This window comes from Leptinotarsa decemlineata, unplaced genomic scaffold, assembly GCF_025532065.1.
Source record: "Leptinotarsa decemlineata unplaced genomic scaffold, Ldec_3_MD MMD2_tig00000133_RagTag_RagTag, whole genome shotgun sequence".
In the NCBI taxonomy this organism is placed as follows: domain Eukaryota; kingdom Metazoa; phylum Arthropoda; class Insecta; order Coleoptera; family Chrysomelidae; genus Leptinotarsa; species Leptinotarsa decemlineata.
The window spans coordinates 6,139,633-6,146,699 of record NW_027412542.1 but is presented as its reverse complement, the minus strand read 5'-3'; the positions used below and the strand labels follow the sequence as shown (position 1 = coordinate 6,146,699).

Genomic DNA, 7,067 nt, shown 5'->3' with positions numbered 1-7,067 from the left:
AATATAACCCTTTCAAATCATATATATAATATTCGAATTTAGCAATAAATATGGCAAGCAAATTTTTGGTACACCTATCTCCAATTTTTTCTAATTTTGTACCAGATGACCTTCCCACTGAAATTTTGAATAAACTAGAATATAATATATATTCTCCTCATCAAACGATATGTTGATGATATATTCTTGGCACTCCCTTCAGATCTAATCAAAAACACTCTTGATTTCTTCAACTCTTTCAATCCACATCTTCAATTCACTTGTGAAAAAGAAGTTAATGAATCTTTATCTTTCATTGACATGAAAGTCATCCGGTTTGAAGGAAACGTTCTTGAGACTACCTGGCACAGAAAATCTATATGTAGCAATAGGTTCATTAGTTATTTTTCACAGCATCCTTCAAGGATGAAAATCAACTTAATTTTACCTCTCAAAGAAAGAGTCACTAGATTATCTCATGCGGATTTTATTGAAAATGATTTAAAATTAAAACTAATATTCTAATGGAAAATTCATATCCTCCTAAGCTTTTGAATAAATATTTATTCAACTTACCCAAATTCAATCATCATGATTCAAGTGACCCAAATTCATCCACACTAACTTCACGTAACATTATGCATGCAATATCTGAAACAGATAATTCTCCTTCTTCTAATGAGAATAATCAAATTAAATATAATTAGTTTATGAGATATATTCCAAATTTAACCCCCAAATTACCTAATATATTTCGAGGCATAAAAAATATTAGAATTTCTACCAAAAAGTATAAAACAATTTCATCTCTATATTCAAAAATCAAAACCCCTCTCAACAATAAAGAAAAATCTAATATTATATATAGTATTCCATGTTCTTCTAGTGATTCAATTTACATTGGTGAGACCAGTCATAATCTTTCTGGAAGAATCACGTCATATAAAAGTGACTGCAAACTCAACAAACGTTCTTGTGGACTGACTGAACATGTTATCTCTTCAGATCATGTTATGGATTTTGAAAATACAAAAATTTTAGTGGTTGAAAATAATAAAGTCAAAAGGATATTTCTGGAAATGGTTCACATAAGTAAAAATAATAATAACTTAAACAAAAAATCAGAAATACAAAATTTAAGTAAAATTTACAATTATATTTTAATTTTTGATCAATAAAATTAAACAAATAATGTCAATATAAAAAAAATTATATCACTTACATCATTAAAATCTCACTGTATTTGCAAATATCTTAAAAATCACATTTTCTCTGGTGCTGTGACAAAATTTTAACGTCAAATTTGCATTTGACTTTTCGGCTTTTCTATGTTTGGATTTATATCCCTATTTATATTTCAAACTAACTTTGGTGAGTCTTTTTTAATATTTTCATTACTATATAATGTTTGCATCATACTTTTTGTAGATATTCTTGATAAAGAAAAGAATACATTTTCGAAAGCTTGAATAACAGAAAATAGTGTTTCTATAGCCCACAGAGATTTGACTGAAATATCCACTCAAAAATAACCTATATTCATTATATTCATTTGTGAATCATGTATTCACATTAATTTGGTTACGTTGAAAAACAAAACTGTTAAATTTATCTATTCAGACTCTCTCTACATAAAATAATTTCAGGTTCATGAAAAATAACAGCATTCTTCAATATCAATGAAATTCAATTGTCAACAAGAAAACAGAAAACGAAATTTTTAGAAGCATGGAAATTAATTATCTCCGGAATATATGTCGATTCCCATTTTTAAATCGCGGATTATAAATAATAGAACACTCAGATATAAATTATTGGCGTTTTTAATCGAATCTTTCATTACCTAAATAACTGAAGATCAGAAGCATTGATCACGATTTGAAAGATGAAATCTAATTAATATTGTTGATAATTTGGATTGAAGGTTTGAAAAATATTAAAACGATTCATAGTGTTTCACTTACAAGCAGAAAAACTTAATAAAGCTTTATTTTTCGTGTGTATTTACCGGCGTTGATTTCATTATGTGGAATAAACTTCCTGAGAATTTTTTTCAAATGAATTTAATCTCCAGGGATTCAAATCCAACGTGAATCACTACTTTCGCAGAGGCACCGCTCTTAGACCGCCTTTAGAATTTTCTTGTACTGCTTGTGTTTTGTGCTTAAAAAAAGTATACCTCTAATTGAATATCTGAAAGATGTGAAAACAATAAGTATTTTTTTCTGCCCATTTCCTCCCACTTCAATTATATTTTTTGAACTATTATATAACCTGTATAATAAATACTACTCATTTTTCGGAAAGGAAGGTTTTGAGTTTCTACTGCTCCATCTTTATGAAAAATAATGTGGAGAAAGCCTAAACCTTTCTATCATGAAAATATATCCCTTGCAATTGAAATAATACTCAATACTTATGTTGATTAACTCAGTTTATTTTTTTTCTGACTCAAAAATCATATGACACGATTGAAAAAGTAAATTTTCTGAAAAAAGCGCCGGACATACCCATACATGGAAAGTGAAAATGCTTTCTTGGAACATAAACGCATCCCTGGCTTATTATCAATTAGTTTTTGATCTGTTTGTTGTCGATAACTCATCTCCTTTCTCTTCTTCACGAGTATAGGATCTTTTTGGAGGCCTTTTAACTGTATGCAGCTGAAGATCTTCCTCAAAATATTTTTCGTTTTTTGTTTCTGCACAAGCCCTCTCTCTGCTTTTGAGCAAAAACATCTTATGAAACTGAAGAGCCCTCATAGTTGATCTATCTGACGACTTATGATCGAATGGGTTATGATATCAAAAGTCTGGAGTGTCCCTTAAGTATCTTGTCCCTGGAGGTCCCTTACGTACCTAAGCAAAGGAGAGGGGCCAGTAGAAGTCACTTAGTTATCAGTTTCATACCTGATTGAATATTAGGTAATTCAAATGATACAAATGATGGGTAGGTAGGGTAGTCGGAAAATTTTCTATTTCCTACCTAATCCATGATTTTATGAAAACTCTTTTGATACAAAATATTTCAGTGAATTATTTAAAGTTATCAAAGCAGCATTTTGAATACCTGATAGAGGTTTATCAATATCCTGCCCATAGTTAGGCAATAGTAGCATTTACTGGGTTCTATGAAAATATTTTACCTGCATATCGAGTTCGATGGTGATTCATAACTGATATTTGTGTAATACGAAAGCAGAATATAACAATATACAGGGTGTATCTAGGATTATGTCATTAATTTCAGGTGGTAATAACTTATCATATTTTATGAATTTCACTTGAGAGTGAACAATATTTCAAGTTTCACTTTTTTCATGAAATTAGTAATATTAGATAATTCTTCTTTAATTAGCTTCATTACCTTCTTCTCAGATTTTGAAAAATTATTTTCCCCCAAATCAACTCGATGGCATTGAAAATACAAAAATAGGGGGAAAGTCTCAATATGGCGTGTTCATACTATTCAGCAATACTCTCAAGGGCATACACTTTTTCAAATGTTTTTGTCTGGAAAACTTCAAGTAGTTGGTTTTTGGTATAGTAATCTTCAAAATACAAATTGTTATTCATTAGAAAACTTTGAATTTCATCTTTCCTCGAATTTGCATTCGGTACTTTGATGAGCTGTCGCGGATGATAGGAAGCGTTGTCAAGAACTATTACACCATTCGCATCCAAATTTGGGATCGATGTGTTTTCAAACCATTCCTCAAAAATATTAGCTTCCATGATCTTATGATAGTCAACAGTGCAGTCCTCAAGTTATTTTCCACATAATTTCAAAGAATTCGGAACCTATCCTTCACTATCTCTGCAAAGCACAATGATTAGTCGCGATCCTTTGTTTGCAGGCATATTAGGAATGTACATTGTAGAACCATCAGTCCACCCTTTCGTAACTGTGTCGTGAGTGTCATACCAAGTTTTGTTCAAATAGAAAATTTGCCGCTGTTCTTGTCTATATTCATTTATTCGATCTGAGTATTGGTTACGCAATTCCACTATTCTTCTGCTTTCCATAACTGCTTGACGTTTGTTTATTATTTTTAATCTGAATCCTAGTTTCTTCATCCAATTCTGAAGAGTTTTGCCACAGCAGCTTAGGTTATGGCCGGAAGTATTCAATTTCTTCCTTATTATTTCAGTTGTAGGACTCTCATTGCTTTTGTAACAGTCGTACCTATATTGTTTTTTTCAATGATTTTATTAGATGAACACCCACCTTTTATGAATCAAGATGGAGAAGTAGATGGCCAAACCTTTCTTTCCCAAAAATTAATCCTTCCTAAAAATATACCCTTTCAATCTACCCCTTCATGTTGCTGTTGCCGGCGTAGGCCATCGAAACATTGAAATAAACGACAGTCTAAAGCTCGATTGCGAGCTTTTTTTTCGATAATGAAGTAAATTACTCTCCTTTAATTTGTTTTTCTAGATTTTCAAAAACTTGTTGATGTTTTATATCCACTTCCAGCGAGATTTTTATCTAGTAGTTGAATAAAAAATTGACCCACAGAAGACATAAAAATTCGAGAGTGCGAGGATGGGCTACAACTCTTTCAATGTTTTAGGAGTAGCAAAATCTGCCAAGCTTCGGAATTTTTCGAGAGAATACATTTTTCATAAAGAGTTTTGTTTTTAAAAGTTTTTAGCAGAATGTTATTTGAGAAAATTGTTTAAAATAATCACATTTTGGTTTAAACAAATATTGGTTATCCTTAAGCTTAGAAAACAATAGAATTTTTTATGAGTCTGACTAGATAGGTTCAACACAAAAAGTTAAAAAAAACTTTCTTTTCGTGTGCATTTACTGGCGTATATTACCTTTCAAAGTATACCTCTCAAATGATATCAATCAAGACCCCCTCTGCGATGTCATTATATAGTATTAAAAGTATAAATCTAATTTTATGAAAAGATGCCTCTTGTCACTCACAACAAACAAAAGTTACTCGTAAACGAAGCAAGTTAGGATATACTTCATATAAACTTTTTTTCATAAAATATGACAAGTAATCACCATCTGAAATTGATGACATCATTCAAGATACACTTTGTATGTCTTAATTAAATTACAAATACACTTATGAACAAAAGCTTAAATACCTTAATCACGATTCAAAAAAAATCGAGTACTATTGTTGATAATTTGGATTGAATGGAATTTACTTTATCTGAAATTGAATCAGTCCTACATATATTTCCAAATTAAATAACCAGTGGTTATGCCTTGATTTATAGTCTTTCAGAAGGAAAGTGTTTTAGAATTGACTATAATTTTCAATAAGAGTTAACGGGAAACGGCCGAAAGTTCTTCCAATACTTGCATCGGGAGAAAGGGATATTATTGAATAGACCATTTTATTTATGTGTAGTTTTGCCACAAATAATACCTCTTGTTTCACCTTATCAGCATCGTTTTATGAGTAAGAGGTCAACTGCATCTAATTTAATTGTCACTTAACAAATCATCTCTGATAGTGTTGATAACAAAGGCCAAGTCGATATTATATACACGAACTTTTCTAACAATTTTCAGATTGAACTCGAGCGTATACCCAGAATTGTAACACTGGTTGAAGAATCTACAACATACTGTTTTTGTTGGCTGACATATTTTTTGAATCAAGTCTTTCATTAGGACCCAAATCTCAGTTAAACTGTTTCGATGATCTTTTTATGCTGTCGTAAAATAATATCCATCATATTGGTTGGTGTTTTAGTTCTGAAAACCTGTAGTAATATGGAAAACAAATTGTTCAGCGGAAGAATCTGTATTTTGAGTTGCTGCTGTCGCTGTTGAACTAGCTTGTAATAGTGATGGATTTTTGTAAAACTGGTTAAAGAATCTACAACACACTGTTTTTGTTTGTCGATATATTTTTTGAATTTGATGTCAAGTCTTTCATTAGGACCCAAAGCTCAGTCAAACTCTTTTGATGATCTTTTTATGGTGTCGTAAAATAATATTCAGCATAGTGGTTTGTTTTCTTTCTAAAAACCTGTAATATAGATAACAAATTGTTCAGCAAATGAATCTGTATTTTCAGTTGCTGCTGTCGTTGTTGAACCAGCTTGTATTAGTGATGAATTTTGGTAACACCGGTTAAGGAATCTATAATACTTTGTTTTAGTTTGTCGACATATTTTTTAAATTTGATGTCAAGTCTTTCATTAGGACCCAAAGCTCGATTAAACTGTTTCGATGATTTTTTTATGATGTCGTAAAATAATATGCAGCATAGTGGTTGGTGTTTTTGTCCTGAAAACCTGTTATATGGAAAACAAATTGTTTAGCAAAATAATCTTTATTTTCAGTTTCTGCTGTCGCTATTGATGGTATTAGTGATGGATTTGAGAAATTTTGACCAACAGATTCAGACCTGCTAAATCTAGAAGCAATGGACCTGACAAAAAGTGCATTCCTGATCATCCAGTTTTGCATCTAATGCGAGCATCAACAACCCTAAAACGAGTTTCGGCATTGGAATTTTTGTCCCACCGTTGATAAGCGAAGTTTCAAGAGGCGACAGCTTGGTCCCAACTGTTGTTGAAACATAGTTTGTCAATTAGGAGGCCATGCATTGAAATAAAAGTGTAAACATTCATGCCTGAGTAACCAAAGCTTCTTCAGAGATATTTGTTGATGAATTATTATAGTTGCAACATACGTCGTACATACGTAATCTTTTGTTGAAGTTGCAGTTCTAAAAATTGTAGATAATCCGGAGGAAGGGGAATGAAATTATCTATTTCAAAATCGAATCTTCTCAGCTTCTTCTCGAACTCTCCATATGGAAGAAACGCTTATGGTATTTGGAAGTCTGTAGACTAAGAGCATGCCATGAATATAAGTTGATGATTGCCACCTGATGCACAAATGAAGGCCTACAAATCAATATTTCTTCCGAAGCAATTACTGATGCCAATAACCAACTGAGGGTCGTTTATTTTGGCGTTAAATCAGTGAATACAGCAAGCGCCAAACGTGATGGCGAGCCCGCCTCATCAACACAAACTCATTTTCAATGTAACCCCCACTACAGGTCTTGGAAGACATACGAATACTATATACAGAGGCGT

General features: G+C 31.7%; 1 long non-coding RNA gene across 1 annotated transcript; it reads left to right on the top strand.

The window, feature by feature from the left end:
- The first annotated feature begins 1,205 nt into the window (after positions 1-1,205).
- LOC111502585 (uncharacterized) lies at positions 1,206-6,590 on the top strand. Its single transcript, XR_002721746.2, has 2 exons — positions 1,206-1,350; positions 6,303-6,590. It is a non-coding gene; the product is annotated as an uncharacterized lncRNA (long non-coding RNA).
- The last annotated feature ends 477 nt before the right edge of the window (positions 6,591-7,067 follow it).